This window comes from Vombatus ursinus, unplaced genomic scaffold (assembly GCF_900497805.2).
Source record: "Vombatus ursinus unplaced genomic scaffold, bare-nosed wombat genome assembly UNPS02000580.1, whole genome shotgun sequence".
In the NCBI taxonomy this organism is placed as follows: Eukaryota; Metazoa; Chordata; class Mammalia; order Diprotodontia; family Vombatidae; genus Vombatus; species Vombatus ursinus.
In genome coordinates this window covers 11,801,575-11,823,800 of record NW_020940358.1, presented here as the reverse complement: position 1 = coordinate 11,823,800, position 22,226 = coordinate 11,801,575, and the positions used below count along the sequence as shown (strand labels likewise).

The 22,226-nt window shown below is 38.3% G+C and overlaps 1 pseudogene; it reads right to left on the bottom strand.

Annotated features, from left to right (window-relative positions):
- Window positions 1–243: 243 nt before the first annotated feature.
- LOC114036625 lies at window positions 244–1,104 on the bottom strand (annotated as a pseudogene).
- Between the last annotated feature and the right edge of the window lie 21,122 nt (window positions 1,105–22,226).

Here is a 22,226-nt window from a genome sequence, read left to right as displayed (position 1 = left end):
AGTGCAAATGACTAGGTGATTAGGTGACCTTGTGCAAACTTACCTCTCAAACATCAGTGTTTACTTGGATAGAGGCAACAGTTGACCATCAAAAAAAGGCTTTAGAATTTGAAGGCCTGTGCTTAAATCCTGGTTCTGCTACTTTTGAGACTTTGGGCAATTATTATTATTATTATCTTAAAGAAACCAATGTTTATTTTCATCAGCATTTTTCCAACGCTATTAGAGCATCTGGGGTAAAACTTAAGACCACTCTGTGGTAGTTCTTACCCACTCAGCGGCCTGAGCAGTAGGAACCACAGACCAGTCTTCAGTAGCCGGCTGAGCACTCCAATATTCTGTAGGGAACTGCTGAATGGGCACAGATGGCACATGTACTCCCTCGGACCAATCAGCCACCTCCGATTGAGTAGCAGTGAATTCTGGGGCAGGTGTAGTCCATTTACCCTGAAACTCCTCCTCTGTCACTTCCTTCTTAGCTACAGCCGGCTCTTCGTTTTGAATCTCCTCTAGGTGTCTGTAGAAGTAAAGATCAGGCATAACCTCCCATGAGTGTTCGTGGGAGATGGCACCACACACACGTAGGACTTCGCGGTCCAGGATCCACCACATTAGACCCACTGAGTGATGTCCACATAGCAAAATGGGGAGTCAGTGTTGCACAGTGCAATGGTTGGGAGATTAACATATGATGCTTCAGTCAGAGGCTGGTGATTTGCCTGAGGATCAGTGACCACTAAGAGGCAAGATTCCCTGAAAGCTGCCTGGATCTTGTTAGTGAAGGTGCCCTGTATGAAGTGTTCAGCAATAAGAATGGCACCGGTGGCAACAACAAATTTCAAAACAGCTCTCTGGCCAGTCTTCCTGGATGAGATGACACTAACATCAGCTGGATTTTCAATGGTAACAATGGAACAAGCTGCCAACAGAAACTTTTCCCAAGTTCTCTCCAAGTTAATGATGTAGATGCCATCACTCTTTTTTTTTGTAGATATACTGTTCCATCTGGAAGTCCAAATTGGTGCCACCCAAATGGGTTCCTGCAGCAAGGAATTTGAGGGCATCCTCCTCCTTCATCTGCAAGATATCTAGGGCTCTAAACATCATGAAAGTTTTTCTTTAAAGTTACAATGGAAACCAAGAACAGCACTGTATCGAACCCTCTTCTGGGCAGTGTGGAAAGATGGACAATTACTTTTAACCCCTCTCAGGCTCATTGTTTTTCTTTATAAAATGAAGGAGTTGGACAGACAAGATGATCTTGAAGTTCTCTTCTGGCTCAAAATTGATGATCTCATTTCAAAATAAGGGGTTGGGGTAGATTGCATCTGATTCCCATTTATTAAATATCTGCTATGTACAAGACATGCTGCTAGTTCCCTGTTAGTTCAAAGGGTCTATGATCACTAAGCATGGTGGCACTGGACTTGACAGTAATATAGTCCTTCATTCAATGTCTAAGATTATCAGTTCAATTCTAATATTATCACAATGATGGATGTCCCACTCAAACCACATCTGGTATGGTGCTCAGTCCTGGGTACCACCTTTTAGGAAGGCCATTGAAAACTGAAACACATCCAGAGGAGGGCCACTAGAATGGTGAGGAGACTTGAGACCATGGCACATGAGGATAACTTATAGAAATTTAGTATCTTTAATCTGGAGAAGACCTGAGGTGAGGCAGCGTGTTAGCCAGCTTTACATATCTAAAGGGTTAGTTAGAATGTAGATGTAGGAAGATTATAGGGAGGAAAATTTATATTTGATATAAGAAAATATTTCTTAAGTCACCTCCCCCTGCTACTTTGCAGAGGTGGGGAACTGTTGGTATGGAACAAGGCATACAATATTAGACTTTTTTTAATATATTGGTTATACTGATTTTCGCCTTTTTAAAATTTATTGTTATAAGGGATTGTTCTCTGGGAGAGAGAGAAAGAAGGGATATACATTCCTGGGAAATGTAGGTGATACAATTTTTAAACAATACCAATGAAATTTCTCTTCCAAAAAGAAAGAAAAGGGGCAGCTAGGTGGTGCAGTGGATAGAGCACTGACCCTGGAGTCAGGAGGACCTGAGTTCAAATCTGATCTCAGACACATAACACTAGCTGTGTGAGTGACTCTGGGCAAGTCACTTAGCCCTAATTGCCTCACCAAAAAAAAAAAAAAAAGAAGAAAAAGGCGGTCCTACCAAATTCCTTTAAACAACAACAACAACAACAACAAATGGGGCAGCTAGGTGGCACACCAGCCCTGGAGTCAGGAGGACCTGAGTTCAAATCCAGCCTCAGACATTTGACCCTTAACTAGCAGTGTGACCCTGGGCAAGTCACTTAACCCCATTGTGTAGCAAAAAACAACAACAAAAAGAAAGAAAAATGTTCAACAATTGGAGCTGTCTTAAAGTGAAACTGCCTCAACGCCTTGAGAAGAGATGTGTTCTTTACCACTTGAAGATCTCAAGGCTAGAGCCTCAGTGGAAAGGAAGAGATAGGAGAAATTCCTGTTTAGATATGACCAAATTTGATGAGTTCTTTAGACCTTTCCAACTCTGAAGATCTGTAATTCTGTGATAATTTAGCATGTTACCTGAACAAATTCTATACCAGCATTTTAGGACATATCTAACACATCTATAGAGATTGACTCATTTCATTTGCTTTCTCATTAGAAATTATAAAGTAGGAAATTGTTCATGTAACCAGAAATTGTTCATGTAACACTGCATAATTGCTCTTAAACATAAGGATTTTGTGTATTTCAATATTCTTCTGAAGCTCTTTGACTCATAAAAGCTTCCAAATCAATACAATAGTTCAAAATATTAATCTCTGCTCCATGATACATTCTGCTTGCATATTATAGGGTTTGAAAAACTTTGATGAATTAGAGTTTAATAATTTATTTTTATACAAGTTTTATTAAACATAAATGGGAATCTTTAGTTGAAACATTTAATTAAAACTGTGACCAAATTAGCTAAATGCTAAGAATAGTTCTGTAAATTTATTGCACAATGATCTATAGGCCTGCTCAGTAATATACTCTCTGAAAGCTCCTTAATGAAGCTATTAAGTGAATAAATATCATAGAAGGCAAATGGTAAAACATAGTGATGATCTAATCTACTTTCCTTGCTTAGTAAATAAAACCCTAGTGAAAAGATCCACTAATTTATGCTGATGACTTAAAAAGGATGAAATCTCCTACCTGCCGGAAAACAGATCTTTTAAGGGGACCAATTTATTACACCCCAAGGCTAGGCAGTAAAGAAATTTTTCACTAGAGCTAAACCATCAAGTTTGTTTGTTTCTTGCTCTGTTTCCTGAACCTTCCTTCTTTAAATGCAAATCATGCACCATTAGCAATCGACTCATTCAAGCTTTAATTTGCCGTGTTAATTGATATAGAGTTCCTTAGTAGCTCTTTCTCGGTAATGTTCTATTCATTGACTGTGCCCCTGTTCTAAGTTGATTGCCAGTGATTAGTGCAGACCCAGAGTCACAGGAAGGCAAGCATAGAATTTTGCCATGCTCGTATGCACAGGGATCCCCATTTCTCTTCTCCCCACCTACTTTCCTAATCCTACCTTCCCCAAACTTTCTTCACTAGCATTTATCATTTCCAGAATTTTATAGTTCACCTGTCAAAGCAATAGTATTTGTGGAAGGATTGAACTCTATATATTTGATAACTTATCTAAGAGGACTTGAAATATAATGATATTGGCTGTGGTTCACTTCCCAACACTGAACTCATCCGTGGGCAATGGTCTCCATCAGCGTGCGATTAACTTGCCATGGCTTTAAAGTTACCCTGTCACCATGCTACAGTGGAGCTATATGTCATGAAAAAAGATGAGTGTCCCTGCACTGTCTTTGTTAGATCTTGAATATTAGAATACTATTCTGTAAACTTAGATTTCCCCAATACAAGAAGTTGGCATTAATGACAGGAGAAAAAATGAATCCCCTGAAAATATTTCCATGCTAGTCACATATTCCTTAAAATATTATTGCTCTTTTATATTTCATATTCTTCCTATTCTAGAACCAGTTTACAAGCAACCAATCAACATACATTTATGGAGAACTTACTATGTACCTGACATGAATCAGTCAGTTTATCAATGTGGCAGAGTAGGAAGGAATCTCAGAGGAGGAAGGGAATTCAGAAGTCATCTAGTTTAACAAACAGGAATGGCAATCCACTCTATAACATCCTACAGAAATAGTTATTCAACCTCTCCTTGAAGTCCTCCAGGTATGGGGACCTTACTACCTTCTTAGGCAGTCCTTTTGATCTTTGGATAGCTCTTAAATTATGAGAAAGTCTTCCTTTACATCAAGAAGAAACTTTCCTCTATTCCACTTTCCACATTGCTTCTGATTCTGTCCTCTGTGACTGAACAAAACACATTTAATACATCTTTCATCTTCAAGCAGTTGAAGACAAATAACTTCTGCCTCCATAAATTTTCTTTTTCTTTAGGTTAAACTTTCTTAGTCCTTACTAAACTAACTGAACAGAATACAACACAACACTATGGCAAGGGACAGGATAACATAGGCCTTACTTTTTTCTCAGGTTAGCGGGTGTTAAAAATGATTTTTTTTCTATCTTTGCAACTTAGAGCTTCACCCCCCACCCCCAGCCTTCTACTCCAAAATTCTTCAGAAGGACATTACTGATAATGAGATTGCATTGAATCTTCTTATCCTGGTCAAACCTGACTCAAGGCTAAATTGATTTTATCCTGCTCAGGCTTGGGTGGAGACAGATTCTTCTGCCTAGATAGACTAAGTCTGGGAGTGGTCTGGAATGATGGTGGGTTGATATCAACCCCTGTAGAAAAGGTATATATATCTCTGTATTCCCAAGTCCCAAATTGAGTCAATTCTGAACTGGCCCCTTTAGGGGGGCCCAGTTTTGGATTAACTTCTATACAATATATGTCAAGTCAGCTTGAGAGAAATTAAAATGTGGACATATGCATCCTAATTTCGTTTGTCTCTTTCTTTGAACAGTTTCCTTTTTTAAAATTGGGATTTGACACAGGTCTCATTTTGATAAATATTTGATTAAAAGGAAATTGTGAGAGTCAGGACCACTTTGAAATAAAGTGAGACAACTATTTTTTACAATATATCAAAAAACAGTGTGAAAATCTGAGTTCACAGAAAGTAAAAATTCAGAGGTGGTGTTTATTCATGTTATCTAAGGATTTTATAAAAGAAGACATCTGAAGAGTTCACCCAAGGCATTTAAATTCTCATTTACAAATCTTTAACTCTTTGGAGGGGGGGTGGTTAGTCAAAATGCTTAAAGCTAATTGATAAGTAGGAGAAAATGCAAAACAAGGATAAAATGGATTGGTACAAATTCTTTAGACCATATATTAAATCAAATCAACAAGCATTTATCTAATTCCTACTACCTGCCTGGAACTGTACTAAACAAAAGTAAGAAAAAGCAAGCCACCAAACAAAAAAACAGTCTCTTTTCTCAAGGAGCTCTCAGTCCAATGCAGGTGACAACATGAAAATAACTATGTACAAACAAAATACATACAGAATAAATTGGAAATAATCTCTGTGGAAAGGCACTAAGATTATGGAGGATTGGAAAAGTCTTCTTGAAGATGAGATTTTTTTATCTGAGACTTGAAGGACACCAGTTAAGTAAAGGGAGGTCAGTGTTGCTTGAACACTAGACAGTGTTGAAATAATGAAAGTGTTAAAATAATAAAATTACAACTTTTTGTAAAAGTATTTCTTGTAACAGTAGATTAAATAAAATTTATTTTCTGTTTGTTCTTTCTGCACTAAAGAATGTCCTTCTCCAATGTCTTATGTTACTGTAAAGGTGATCCCCAGGTCTTGAAGGCAATGCCAGGAGAGCAAAATCTGAAAGTTCCTGCCAATCAGGAAAAGCTTCTAGTATGCTCACTAAGTCAAACTTTGTGGTCTATCTTGTGACAACCAACTTAACTATGATTAGGGATGCTCATCCCTGGAAGAATGGTGGTAACTATTTTTTTCTTTTTCTTTTCTTTTTTTTTTTTTTTAAACTTTCTTCATAGAAATCTTTATGAACATCTCTGAGTTGCAGCCTCAGAAAGAGTGTCCACAATGATGAAATCCAGGCATTCATTTAGTGAACATTTGTTAAACACCTTCTGGGGATATAGAGACAAATCTAAAACAGTCCTTGCCCTCAAGGAGCTTATATTCTATTGAAGGAGTCAACATACACACAAGTAAGTAAATACAAAGTATACAGTAAGTTATTTCAAGAAGGAAAGTTTGCTAATAACTGAGGGGAAGCAGGAATGGCTTTCTATGGGAGGTCATACCTGAACTATGCTTTTAAGGATGCTAAGAATTCCATGAAATTGAGGTGAGGAGGGAATACATTTCAGATGTGAAGGACCATTTACAAAAAGGAAGGAGGTGGAAGATTGAAGATTGCATATAGCACATCATTCATCTTTGAAGTATTGAAGTACTGAATTATATTTAATTGTCAGTAATATAATACATAATTTAATTGATAAATTCTATGGAAATCTGAAGGTGGGAGGAGTTTTTTTTTTTAAACTGGGAACAATGATTCTTCTGGATATACCTTTCTTGTCTTATGTTCCCTTCATGCTTGGCCTTAGAGGCATAAAAACATATTTCCATAAAACTCATCCTTCTCTTTGAAAGCAGATTCATCATTCAAATTTGTCATTAATTTTCCAACGATGTCCATACTAGCAATAAAAAGAGTTGGAGTACTACATGCCTATATTACTTGGGAGAAAATCATCATTGGAGAGTTCCTTTGTGCCTGACCTTTTGTTAACCTCTGTGTATTATTATTAGGTAATAATGTAACTATAATTATGTAATTCTTCCTTCTTCATATTTCCAAATCCAACCAAGACTTTTAGGTGGGAGGATGGAGGAGCTCTCAGTAGCTGCCTTGCGCTCTTTGAGTGGTTCCCATATGCTGACTTTAATGGCAGTATTACATCATCTTTTATGAGTGCATCAACTTATTTGCAATTAAGTTTAGATTGTCTAATAAAATCCTGTGACATTTTAACTTACAGTTTATGTCCTAGTAAAAGGCTTCAAATGTTATTGCCATAAGAATTCATGTGACAACTAAAGATAAACCTTTTATTTCTTGCTGGACAGCTGAATATGCTATTAAAAATGGTAAAGAATGAAAGTGGAGGAAAACAGAGGTCAAGGCTATTGTCACTCCAGAGGTTTTTATTCTCCCTATCAACTTTCTCCCTTAGAATCTGAAGAACTTCGACATGTTCTGGTAACAAGATAGAGAAATTGACTGAATTATTCCTGACTTTATTGCTCATTGAGGGTGGATCTACCTGTGAATAACAGAGAAGGCTAAATTCTTCTCACAGTCAGCCACGCTTTTTGTCATGGTAGCCTAGGAATTAAGCTGGATGAATAAAGTAGGCCCTGGACAAAATCTGCAAAGGGACCAATTAATGCGTCCTAGGCAAAACCACAATTTTTGTCAATGGCTTGGAAACTGCTAAAGAAAAGAAATCTTTCCTCCTTGTTATCTTAACTTTTACAGCACTTTGCCCAGTAAGAGCTGGGGCTAGCGTATGGAATTATGACCTTCTCCAATGTCTCATGTTACCATGGAGGGGCCCCCCAGTTCTTGAAGGCAGTGCCAGGGGAGCAGAATCTGTGAAAGTTCCTACCAAGTAGAAAAGGCTTCTAGTAAACTTTGTGTCTGTCTTGTGACAACCAACTTAATTATGTTGGGGGAAGCTCATGTGATTTTTTTTTTTTGCACACAGAAACTTTTATTAACGGATCTCTGAGCCGTAACCCTAGAAAAAGTGTCCATAATGGGGGCAGAGGTGAAATAATGCCAAACACACAGGGTTCTGAGTCTGGCACCCTGGGCTGAAGTCCCAGCTTTATCACTTAATAGCTTTGAAACCTTTGTCAGGTCACTCGTCTCTCTTGGTTCCTATTTCTTTATCTATAAAATGAGGGGAGTGGGGATAGATTGCCTCTAAGTTTTTATCCAGCTCTAGCATTTTAGATATTGGAATTTCAGTATATCCCCTATTTTGTTCCGGGTCAGCACACAGCATGCAAGAAATGGCTTTAGGGAAGCGGTAAGGTGGGCTATGGTAATGTATTCAAATATATAGTAAGTAGCCCCGCTATGGGGCTAAGGGAAGGAGCAGAGCGGGTTTATTAGACTGTGAGTCTGGAGGGAGGTGCATTCTACTGAAGGCTTTGCCTAAAAGTAGATGCTTTATCCATTGGACTTTCACCTTTTCCTTCCCTGCCGCTCCCATGAGGAACTTCTACGATAAGAAACACTCTCAGAGCTACATCTTAGCTGGTCTATATATCTTATGTGTGGTAAAATTTGTGATCCTTGGGTGGTGGTCAAAATGTTGGACTATTAGCAATCCTTCAGTCTTGTCCTACTTTCTTCTATCTCTCTGTATGTGCATGAGCCCACTCTTAAATCTGGAATATACTTCCTTCATATTGCTGCTTGTTGAAATTCTCTTTCTTCAAGATACAGCGTAGGTGCCTCTTTTTCCATAAAGCCTTCCCTGATGCCTTCCAGATGAAACTGACCTCTTTTGCCTTCCAGATGAAATTGACATCTTCCTCATAAGATTTCTTTCAGCACTTTGAGTGCACTCCTTTATTTTTATCACTGAGGTTCTCAAACATGCCCTTAGGTCAATGGGGACAGAGTATTAGACTTGCCATCTCAAAGACATAAAGATCTTATCACAGATTCACCTGTTCTAGGAGAATGAACCCTAGCTGCTTGGGTAGCCCCAACTGTAGCCATAATCACAGATCCTCACCCTAGGTGGTATGGTGGATAGAATACTCTGCCTGGATTTAAGAAGACCTGAGTTCAAATACAGCCTCAGGCATTTATTAGCTGTGTGATCCTGGACAAGTCACTCTGTTTGTCCCAGTGTCCTCATCTGTAAAATAGGGATAATAGCACCTACCTCACAGGGTTATTGTGAGAATAATAATTTTAAAGCGCTTAGTCCAGTGCTTAGTACAGAGTAAGTGTTATATAAATGTTAACTATTATTATTATTGCATACGGAATCACATGGCTTCCCTCGTTGCCTGACAAAGGTCACTATACTTGCAGAGAGACTCACAGAGATGACCATGTCAGAGGAGTGTTCTGGAGATCACAAACAATGCAGCCATACCATTATTACACTTTATAGGTTTATCTGGATTTGAATCTGCAAACAATTGAATGCACCAAAAGGATCTGTATTTGTGGCTAGTATGATTGACTGTTGGCCACTAGTTGCAATACTTTTCCTAGCTATGGTCCAGACTCACAGGGGTGGGGAACCTGTGGCCTCAAGGTCACATGTGGCCTACTAGGTCTTTGGGTGGTGCCTTTTGACTGAGTCCAAGTTTTGCAGAACAAATCCTTTTATTAAGGGGATTTGTTCTGTGAAGTTTGAACTCAGTCAAAGGGCCCCATCTGAGGACCTAGAGGGCCACATTTGGCCTTGAGGCCGCAGTTTCCCCCACCCCTGGTCCAGAGCTATCTTTTACCTGACATTCTGCTATCTCTGGCCATGATGGTGAGAGTCATGTTCTGCTTTGCACATATTCTGCTTTGTGTAACTTGTGTGTGTTTGTGTGTGTGTGTGTGTGTGTGTGTGAGAGAGAGAGAGAGAGAGAGAGAGAGAGACAGAGAGAGATGGAGAGAGTCAGAGAGAGAGAGAGAGAGAGAGAAAGAGACTATCCCCACTGCTTTGTAAGCTCCTTGAGAGAAGTTCTATGTTATTTTTCATTATTATTTATCCCAGTACCCATGAGAATGTTTTGTGCATGGTAGGTACCTAAAAAATATTTGTTCAATTGAATTGGAAATGAGTTTTTTTGGGGGGAGGTGGTCTGAGGAAAGTTTGGCTCACTGAAAAATACTTTTTTAATAAGGCAGAACATTTAATTCATTTTCTTATCCACAGGTTTGAAGACACAGATAGAGCATAATTTGTGGTATAGCATTGCTTTCATTCAGAATTTGTATTCATACAAAGCAAAAATAGAACCCAAATACCCTTTGAAAATAAGAATCACCTTAGTACCAAATGGTTCCTGTGAATAATTGGCTTCTCCCTTCCACTAAATGCCAAACTCACCTGTTCACGTCTGACTTATGCTTAGTTTAAGTAAGAGCAGCATTTAAAGACAGAGGGAGAAGGCAGATGGATTTCCTAATTCAGGAATGACATTGATCACATCATAAAAAGAGGGCAAAAGAGAGAAGAAAAGTGATTGTTCTTGAAGGGAAGAGAGGTAAGAATAGATTCTGCTCAAAGTGAAACCAAAGGGAGAACAGCAAAAAACCAAACCAAACAAACCACCACCCTCTGAGTTTCAATTCTCCATTGACAATGATGTCACTTTCCATACAAATTTATTTTTGAATAAGGAACACATCCTTTAATGGAAAAATGTCCCATATACTTGTTCAGACTATAAACTTTTCTTAAACACTCAAAATCTATCACCCCAGTCTATCTTAACAAGCTTTAAGAAGAAACTTTAGCTATACTGTGGAGGATATGGAATCCCTAATATCTCCCTCTTCTTCAAATGTTAACAGACCCTGGAAATTAAACCAATGCATGCTTCAAAGATCACCTCTCAAAGCAGTGTCACTTTTGAGCATTACCTTGTGCAACAGTCAGGGTAATAAAATATTGTGGTTATGCCAGAGGATACTTAACCATATGGAAAGTGAGCTGTCTATTTATAGAATCCCTGATTTCAGAGTTTTAGTACAAGCATCAATCTAGGTGTGATTTTGAGTCCTCTAATGCCTAAGGAGATTCAGTAAGCTCTTTTCCCGTGGCATACTTCCAGGGAGAATTTAAGAGGCACAAGAGGATGGTCCATTTATACTTAGATTGCAGTTTCTCAAACACTAAAGAATATATACAGTTTTTGGTTGGAAAATGTAAACTAAGTATGAACTTGGAAGCCATATATTTAAGCTAATGCAAGGAAGAAATGCTGTGAGTGAATCCATGAAGCTTGATGAATAGAAAACCATAGCAATGCATCACTGATTAGGAGTAAATTGGAAAGTGGGAAGTATAGTCCTATTTAAGTTAATAAAAAATCCAAATTTTCTACCACACTGAAATATAGTATTTTATTTTATAATAAATTTATTTTCATTTCTATTAATAAGTAAAGATATTTGATTATATAAAGAAGAGCATAAGAAAACAAAATAGTAACACCAGGCATGCAAGGTAAAACAAGGATCATTACCCATCTTCTCCACCAAGATATTGTAAATAATTGCACATGTTCCATAAACTTCTGCTTTTTACCAAATGTTAATCCTATTCTGAAATATGTGTGTGTACTAACTTTAACACATGTTGTGTTTTCATAGTCCTTTTCAACCTTCTTTAGCTCAGAATCACTGAGAATATATGCTTTCCCATATTTATTTGAATTATTTTGTTATTTTTCTTTCGTATGGAACAATGATATTTGATTGCATTCTTATACCAAAATTTGTTCAGCCATTCCCCAATTGATGAATACCTTAGTTGGTTTATTTTTTTTTTTGTATTATAAATAGTGCTACTAGGAATATTTTTGTACATATAGGATTATTATTTCCTGTCAATAATCTCTTTGAGTTACATTTTCAGGAGTGGGACCTGAGTATACATTTATTACTTTAAAACAATTTGATTTTTCAAAAGTCTATATAGTAACTTCAATGAAGCAGAGGTTTCATTGAACTTAGTTCAATGAAAAGAGAAGACAGATTTTGTGATTCTGAGCAATTTTGGTTAATAATGGTATTTTATAATTTCCAATTAGGGAATATCTAGCACACATCTACTAGATATCATTGGGCAGCAGTTCATGTGAAAAAGACAAGGTTTTTTACTTAAAACAATTTGGCAGTATGGTATAAAATAAAATAAAAAGTTATGGTGATCTTAGGCTGCAGTACACTGTTCAAAACAAGTGATTTAATAGTCCCATTGCACTCTGCTCTGGTCAGAATAAATTTGGCATGTTCTTCTCATTTCTGGGAGTGACATTTTAGGGAAAACATTGACAAGCTCTGGTATGATCAGAATTTTAAGCAAACTCAGAACCATTGCAAACAATGATCTATTAGTCTGGAAAGTAAAGATTGAGGAGGGACATAATAACTCTCTTGAAAGCTATGAATAATTGTTCTGTGCAAGGGGAATTATGTTTATGCTATTTGGACATGCAAGACAGCAGTAGGACCAATGAATGGGTAAAAGTGACAGCAGGGCAGACTGGGAGTTCAATAAAAAACTTGCCAACAGTTATAGCTATCTAAAGTGGAATGGACTCCCTTAGCAAGCACAGAACACTAGAAGTCTCTTAGTGGAGGTTGAATAACCTCTTGTCAGAAAATATTGTAGAGGCAATTTCTGTTCAGGTAAGGTTTGGATCACATGACCTCTGAGGTTCTTTGTACGTTCAATATTTCGTGATTCAGTAGGCCCCGGTGTGGCCCTCTGGGGCTCTTTCTTCTCTTGGTGTATGTAACCAGGGTTTAAAAAAATTAATAACTATTTCAATATAATTGATTGTCTTTGTAGTCCTGCACATTTTGTTTCATGCATTTGAAAACATTATTTGGAGAAGGGGTCCATAGACTTTACTAGACTGCCAAAAAGGTCGATGATGTAGAAATGGTTAAGAACCCTTATGTTAGACTCTCTTTTGTCCCATGTAGAGAATCCTGGGGAGAGGAAGGGGGGCTCAGAACTATGCCAATCATTTGTCTTACCCGTATCAAAGCTTAGCCATCTTTGGCCACACATGCTAAAATTGTTCGATGGGATTTGACTTGGGATCTCACATGCCTCAGTCCCTTTCTTGACACACTGACACTCCATCTGTCTTCCTTTCTCCTTAAAATTTATACTCCACTCTTGATATTTACTCTCTTAATAACATCCAGGGAGATAGGTTCTAACCATGACTACTCCACTACTTAGTGTCAGCAAAATAGCCTGCTACTTTCTTATAGCCTAAGGGGTAATTCATTCCTTTAGTTTGCTTTTAGCTACCACCTCTTCAAAACTATGCCATCTTCACTCAGGCCATCATCTCTACCTCCTCCCCATTGGAACCTTGGACTCTATCCTGGAACCCTCTGGGATCTAATAGGCCAACCTTGGCATTATCTTGCCTAGATACAGGTCTCCACCACACTTCCAGGCCATTTTCACACCATAGTGCTATGCACATACCACCCCCTGTTTTCCAGCTCACCTTTATATGTTGTCTTCTCCTATTAGAATGTGTGCTCCTTGAAGGCAGGGTATGTCTTGCTTTGTTTATAAAGTAGAGGCATAATAAATGTTTAATAAATGTTCTATAATCTGTTTCTCTATTAATATTTTCCTTTGCTCCCTCTCTTGTCCTTTTCCCTTCTTTTGGGGGATGGTGGTGAGGACTGTGACTCTGCAATAGCAACCTTGGAGAAAGAACTAATTGGCCTTTTACTATTCCTTATTAAATTCTATTATGCTCTGTTATTTTCTTTCTTTGTCCTTGGTTTGGATATCAGGACCAAATCTTTCTGTCAATACTATCTGCTTATTGTCATGCTTCTTGTTGTAGTTCAGTCATTTTCAGTTGTATCTGACTCTTCATGACCCTATTTGGAGTTTTCTTGGCACAGTGGTTTACCATTTCCTTCTCCAGCTCATTTTACAGATGAGGAAACTGAGTTAAACATGGTTAAGTGATTTGCCCAGGATCACACGGCTAGTAGATATCTGAGGCCAGATTTGAACTTAGAAAGATGATTCTTCCTGACTCCAGGCCTGACTCTATTCATTGTGCCACCTAGCTGCTCCAGCCAATGTCAATTCTTGAACTGCGATTTGCTCTCCTAATTCTTCTACTGCTGTTTGGCTACCTTCTCCATCTCCCTCTTCTCAGCCCAAAGGTACTGTTTTTCCTTCTCTTCCATGAGTCTTTCAGCTCCTGTTCTTACCCCTGCTTTTTTTTTTTACTTCACCTGAAGCATAATATATTCTGCTCCAGCCTTTTACCTTTACCCTGTGTGTGTCCCTCTGTTTCAAATGTGTTTCCTGTAAACATATTGTAGGATTATGGTTTTTAATCCATTCTGCTATCCACTTCAGTTTTATGGAACAGTTCATCCCATTCACATTCACAGTTATGATTATTATCTGTGTCTTTCTTTCCATCCTATTTCCCCTTGTTTACGCTTTTCTTTCTCCTTTCTCCCTTTCCCTCCTCAAAAGAGTTTTGCTTTTGACCACTGCCTCCCTCAATCTGCCCTCCCTTCTATCAGCCCTTTCCCTTTTCTTTCCCTTTTCCACTCCTGTTGCCTATAGCACAAGTTAGATTTCTATACCTAACTGAGTATGTTATTCCCTTCTTGAGACAAGTCTGATGAGAGTAGGGTTCAAACAATGCTTATCTCCTTCCCTCCCTTCCCTCTACTATAATGTTTTTGTGCCTCTTAATGTGATGTAATTTACCCTTTTCTGGCTCCTTATTTCCTCTTCTCCCATTACCATCCCTTTTCACCCCTTAATTTGTTTTTTTTTATCTTCACATCAAGTCAATTTATACCCATACCCTCTGACTATGTATATCCCTTCTAAATGTCATAATAAAAATACAGTTCTCAAAAGTTACAAGTATCATCTTCCTGTGTAGGGATGTAAACAGTTTGCCCTTATTGAATAATGTTGGTTTTTTTTTGTTTGTTTACCTTTTTATGCCTCTCTTGAGTCTTATATTTGAAGATCAAATTTTCCACTGACCTCTGGTCTTTTCATCAGGAAGGTCTAGAAGTCCCCTATTTCGCTGAATGTCCATCTCCTTGCCTGAAGATTAGGCTCAATATTGCCGGGTAGTTGATCATTGGTTGTAATCCAAGTTCCTTTGCTTTATGGAATATCATATTCCATGCCCTCTGATCTTTTAATGTAGAAGCTGCAAGGTCCTGCGTAATCCTGGCTGTGGTTCCATGGTATTTGAATTGTTTCTTTCTGGCTGCTTGCAGTGATTTCTCCTTCACCTGATAATTCTGGAATTTGGCTATAATATTCCTTGGCGTTTTCAATTTGGGATCTCTTTCAGGAGGTGATTAGTGGATTCTTTTGATGACAATTTTACCCTCTGTTTCTAGGACTTCAGGGTAGTTTTTCTTGATTTCTTGGAAGATGCTGTCCAGGTTCTTTTTTCATCATGGCTTTCAGGTAGACCAATAATTCTTAAGTTATCTCTCCTAGATCGATTTTCCATGTGAGTTGTTTTTTCAATGAAGTGTTTTCTGTTTTCTTCAATTTTTTCATTCTTTTGATTTTGTTTGACTGATTCTTAATGTCTTATAGAGTCACCAGCTTCCACTTGCCCAATTCTAATTTTTAACAAATTGTTTTCTTTGGTTAGCTTTTCCATTTGGCTAATTCTACTTTTTAAGTAGTTGTTTTCTTCAGTGTACTTTTTTTTCCGTTTGGCCAATTGTATTTTTTAAGGACTTGTTTTCTACAGTCAATTTTTGTCCTTCCTTTTCCAAGCTATTGATTCTCTCTTGCATACCTCTCATTTCTTTTCCCAATTTTTCTTCTGCCTCTCTTATTTGACTTTTAAAATCCTTCTTGAGCTCTTCTAAGAAGGCTTTTTCTGCTTGAGATCAGTTCATATTCCCCTTTGAGATTTCAGATGTGGGTAAACTGACAATGCTGTCCTCTTCTGAATTTGTGTTTTGACCTTTCTGTCTCCATAGTAAGAATCCATGGTCTTTGTATTTAATATGTTGCTTTTTGTTCATGATCGTTGCCTTTTTCCTGGCTTCTAAAGTTGATCTCTGCTTCTGGGGCACAGGGGACACTGTCCCACACTTCTTGTGCTGGGGGCTGGGGGCCTGGTTACTGGCTTTGTGTGCTGGGGCCTTAGGTTCTGGCAGCCAGAGGCTATAGAGGCTGTAGCTTACTTGGTGCTGAGCTGGAGCTGGTGGTGGTGGCTGGTGTGTGCCAAGGCCAGTTGGGTTTTTTCTGAGTTTCCCTGGGGTTACACTGAAGCTCACGGGGTAGGGTTTGGAGGTGAGGGTGGTCTGGCCACTGGAGGTCTCCTCCTCACCCAAGGCTGTGCTAGAGCATGGATAGGCTCAGCTGCTAGTGGATACCGGTTTGCCACACAATTGGTGGCTCTCTGCACTGGTGTCTGGTTCCCCTCACTGTGCCAAGGCATGCAGGGTTCCTGGTGTTGGTGCTTGCCCACTCTGCTTCCCTGGGGCTCAGTTTCTGGTTTGCTGAGGTGGGGCTTGCTGCTGGCTTGCTAGGCTGCCTCCTGTCCTATACTAGTCCCCTTTAGCCACAGCAAGAGGGATCATTCCTGTTAATTCCCCTAGCCTCAAGAGCTAAAAAGCTGCTGTACTCTATTTTTCTGCTGGCTCCACTGTTCCAGGATTTTTCCTGGGGCAGTATTTTCTGGGTTTTTCAAGGTCAATAAGGGAGAGTGAGAGTGACTTACTTTTTATTCCACCATCTTGGCTCCCAGCAGTCCTCAGCCCCTGTTCTTTAACTGCTTCAGTCTTTTCTTCTAGAGACACATCATTAAATGTTTTGCCTTTGTTCTTCCTGATTATCCTTTCTCCAAGGTGTTGAGCACTAATAGGGAACAGTCCTAGTTTTGCCTCTCTGGGCTCATATTCTACCAGGATTCCTGTTAACACAATCAGATGTACAGTCTCTACAATCATCTGCCATGAAACTGACAGGCAAGTGAAACTCTTTTCTTCTCACATCTAGTCACCTCTGTATCCCTGAACTTGATCCTGGGTGCTATCATTCTTTCTTATCCAATTACCCTGAACTTTGACTTTTGATGTTACAGAGGAATTATAGGGGTTGTCTTGGCCCTAAGCTTCTAAATATAATCTTGGCTAGGGACAGTGCATGGATCTTCCACTGAGAAGTATGTATGTATGTATGTATGTATATGTGTGTGTGTGTGTGTGTGCGTGTGATATAAATATGTCATAGTAAAAATTGGTCACTGCAAACAGCTTTTGCCTGACGAATAAAGACTTTAGCTTGACAACGTTCAATCGTTATCACTGCTATTATCTCCTATCTAGGGCCCAGTCCCAAATGTACTTATGAGCTGTGTGGCTCTGGATTTTACATCAGTAACAATGACCACCCAATGCCATTGGGTTTCAGTACTAGGGTGCCTGCCCAGGTTAGGTAGCTTCCAACTGAGTGTGCTCCAGATCAAGGCAGCCTGTCTACAACCTTTGATGTGGGCCTCTACTTTTTCAGAAGCACCAATGGGGAAATCATGGAAATATTTTATCTCTGAGAAGTGTGATACTCCATAAGTTCCCAAATAAGCCATAGTGACTCCTGCAACTTTTGCCTCTAATTCCTTATTTTCTTGGCCAATCCATCTAGAGTGACAAGGAAAGGGAATAATACATCATTTTTAGATGCAATGTTCAAACTCATGCTCCTATGAATGCTCAAACTCAACTATGCATCAAGGCTTATGTTAGATTGCACACCCTGGGTACTCTTTTCCCCTACATTGATACTACTAGGTCCTCAGAACTATGTGAATCAAATATCTCACATCTACATTTGTGAAGAAATACATGGGATGAGGGATTTAGCATACCTTAATCTCATCGGTTGGATTCAGCTTGAAGGACCTATCTCCATGATCTACGTTTAATTTTCAACTAGACTTTTTTCAAGTGGAGTGTTTGTCTGAAAGGACATTCTGAAATCTCTGGAGATCTATACTGGAAGGCTTAAAATGTAACCTCAAAAGGCCTAGGTAGTATTTATGCAATAACAACCCCCTACTTTATGTTACAAACTAATCATTCTTTCTTCCTAACTCAAAAAATACAAATCACTTCCATGCCAGCACACCCTATTTGTATATTATCCTCTAAACTTTTTATATTCCACTCAACCCACACTGCCCCAAGTACTTATGGTGTGACTTCCAACCACAAGCATTCTACTGATTAATAGAATGGGAGAAATGTCCTGATGTCCTCTTTCAGTTCTCCTTCTTCCACCTCATCCCGTTGTAATTAACTAGTAAAGGCATTTCTGAACCCTCTTTGGTTTGGGGTGCAGTGTCATCCCAAATAAAGTTGACAAAGGAGTATACAGTGTGTTGCACACTGTCAGTAGCCAACTAATGTTAATTGGCTGAATTTTGAATGAATTAGCTACATGAATCTGGTCACATAAACAAGAAAACTCCTTTGTACTCCCATGTAGTGGACATCCATGGTTTTTTTGTTCAGTGGTTCACTTGTATCCAACTCTTTGTGACCCCATGGACTATAGCACTCCAGGTCCTTTAATCTTCCACTCTCTCCTGACTTCTGTCCAAGCTCATATTCATTGCTTCTATGACACTATCCATCCATCCCATCCTCTGCTGTCCCTTTCTCCTTTTGCCTTTAATCTTTCCCAAAATCAGGGTCGCTTCCAGTGAGTTCTGTCTTCTCATTATGTGGCCAAAGTCTTTAAGCTTTTAGCTTCAGCATTTGACCTTCCAATGAATAATACAACTAATTTCCTTAAGGATTGACTGATTTGATCTTGTTGCTCTACAGAGGATTCTCAAAAACTCTTCTTCGGTACCACAATTCAAAAGCATTGATTCTGTGAACTCAGTTTTCCTTACAGGCCAACCCTCACAGCCATATATAGTTACTGGAAAAACCATAGCTTTGACTATATGGACCTTTGTTGGTAAGGCTATGTCTTTGTTTTTTAGTATATTTTCCAGATTTGCCATAGCTTTCCTTTCAAGGAGTAAGCATCTTTTAATTTCATGGTTGCAGTCACCATCTACAGTGATATTTGAGCCCAAGAATAGAAAATCTGACACTGCTTCTATTTCTTCTCCCTCTATTTGCCAGGAAGTGGTGGGACCAGTTGCCTATATCTTAGTGGTTTTTTTTTTATGTTAAGCTTTAAGGCAGTTTTTACTTTTTCCTTTTTTACCCTCATCAAGAGGCTTCTTAATTCTTCACTTTCTGCCATCAGAGTGGTGTTGTCTGAATATCTGAGATTGTTGACATTTCTCCCAGCAAGCTTAATTCTGGTTTTTGATTTCTCCAACCTGGCATTTCACATGGTGTATTCTGCATGCAAGTTAAATAAATTAAGGAGACAATATATAGTCTTGTTGTACTCCTTTTCCAATCTTAAACCAATCAGTTGTTTTGAGTTTGTTTCTAACTGTTGCTTCTTGGCCTGCATACAGGTTCCTCAGGAGACAAGTAAGATGATCTGGTACTCTTATCTCTTTGAGGACTTGCCATATTTTTTGTGACGCACGCAGTCAAAGGCTTCAGTATGATCAGTGAAGCAGAAGTAGATTTTTTTTTTTTCTGGAACTCCTTTGCTTTCATCCAGCAAATGCTTTTAATTTGGTCTCTAGTTTCTTTGCCTCTTCAAAAACCAGCCTGCTCTTCTGGTAATCCTCAGTTCACGTATTGCTGAAGCCTAGCTTGCAGAATCTTAAGCATAACCTTGTTAGTGTGTGAAATAAGTGGAATTATTTGGTAATTTGAACATTCTTTGGCATTGTCCTTTAGGATTGGAACATAAACTGATCTTTATCAATCCAGTGGCCACTATTGAGCTTTCCAAATTTGCTGGCATATTAAATACAGTACTTTAACAGCATCATCTTTTAGGATTTTAAATAGCTCAGATGGAATTCCATCACTTCCACTAACCTGATTGTTAGCAATGCTTCCTAAGGCCCACCTGACTTTATTCTTTAGGATGTCTGGCTCTAGATCAGTAACCACACCAACATGGTTGTTGGTGATGTTATGATCTTTCTTGTATAGTTCTTTTGCATATTCTTGCTACCTCTTCTTAATCTCTTCTACTTCTCTTAAGTCTCTACCATTTTTGTCCTGTTTCATGTCCTTTTTTGCAAGAAGTGTTACCTTGAGATCTCTAATTTTCTGGAAGAGATCTCTTGTCTTTCCCATTCTATTGTTTTCTTTTATTTCTTTGCATTCCTCATTTAAGAAAATCTTCTTATCTCTCTTTGATATTCTCTGGAATTCTGCATCCAGTTGAGTATGTCCTTCCCTTTCTCTTTTCCCTTTCCTTCTTTCCTCAGCTATTTGTAAAGTCTCATCAGATAGCCATTTTGCTTCTTGCTCTTCTTTTTCTTCAGAATACTTTTTGCTGTTGCCTCCTGTAAAACGTTTTGAACCTCTGTCCATAGTTCTTTAGATACTCTATCTACCAGAATCTAATCCCTTAAATCTATTCATCACTTCTACTTCATATTCATAAAGGATGTTATTTTGATCATACTTATGTGGTCTGATGGTTTTACCTACTTTCTTCAATTTAAGTCTGAGTTTTGCATTGAGAAGATCATGGTCTGAGCCACGGTCAGCACTAGGTCTTGCTTTAACTGACTGAATAGAGCTTCTTCACCCTTGGCTGCAAAGTATATAATCAATCTGATTTCGATATTGTTCATCTGATGAGGTCCATATATAGAGTTGCTTTTTGGGTTGTTGAAAAAGAATGTTTGCTATGATCCGTGAGTTATTCTGACCAAACTCTATTAGTCTCTACCCTCCTTCATTTTGTACTCTAAGGTACTCCAAGGCCAAACTTGCCTATTATTCCAATTATCTTTTGATTTCTTACTTTAGCATTCCAATCCCCTATAATGAAGTCTATGGTACCCAATAAGAAATACTTCAGATTTATTTTTAAAGGTATCTTCTTATATAACATTAAGCTAAAAAATCTAGGGAAAGTAATAGCATAAGTCTACCTTAAAAAAAAAATTCAAAATCAAACATACCCACACACTCATAGAAATAAACAACCCTCTGAATTTCACTCTCATGAAATATTTATTCAGTGACAAAGAAGACACTGAACTTGGAAATGAACTTTACAAAGTAATTACTTTTGATCCTGACAAAATCCATTCAAAGGCCTTCAGGTAAACATCAGCTTTGATGGGCACTATGTGAATTGTGTGAACTGCTACAGTTATACATTTAATGAAATCCTGAAATAAATCAATGTAAACAGCTCTTCTAGAGGTCCCTGGGAGAAAAAAAAAATCAAGGTCTGTGAAGTGGCTTTTGTACAATTTCACATATGCATAAGCTACACACACATTTAAGAAATATAATTATAGGAGTAAATGGATAAGATCAGATAGTATCAGATAACAAATAAAGAGAAGGGCAGAGAGACAATGAAAAGGAAGTTTACCATTCTCAAAGAAACTTTTTTCAATGCCAATCTTTTAAAATACTAAGTATAATAAGAAGTGGTTATTAAATGTTTAGGATTGCAGAATCACATATTTATAGCTGAAATGTGCCTTAGTAGTAATCTAGTCTAATTCTGCCATTTAACAAATATGGAACCTGAGGCCCAGAGAAGTCAAATGACTTTCCCATGGTCAGACAGGTAGTAAAGGGCAAAGCTGGATTTGAACCCAATTCCTCTGACTCTGAATTCAGCATTTTTTTTTCACTGTAGTTCTTCAGTAAAGACATATTCTGATTCCCTTATTATAGCATGGAAGGGATTATAGGTTATTGAAGACTTTGCTAGTGTAGTGTAAGCTTTGACAGGCTAGAGCATTGAACTGAATTAAAGAAAATGAAAATCAATTGGGATAAATGTAAAATCTTGCAATGGGTTGAAAAATAATGAATTTCACAATCCAAAATGTAGAAGTAGGGTTAGAAAATAGTTTGCCTGAAAACAATATGGGAGTTTTAGTGGACTGAAAGCTAAATATAAATCAGCAATGAAACAGCAGCCCCCAAAGCCAATGCATTCTTGGGCTTCAATATGAGGACATAATTTCTAGGAACATAGAGGTAGAAGTCCCAATGTACCCTAGGCAGACTAAATCTGGAGTTGTGTGTAGTTCTAGGCACCATGGTTTAAGAAGGACATTGATAAACTCAACAACAAGAGAAGTGTGGTGATGATGAAAGGATTTGAGTCCGTGTCCTAAAAACATGGGTTCGAATTGAAATATTTAGTTTGGAGAAGAAAAGAGTGTATGTATATGTGTGTGTGTGTGTGTGTGTGTGTGTGTGTGTGTGTGTGTGTGTGT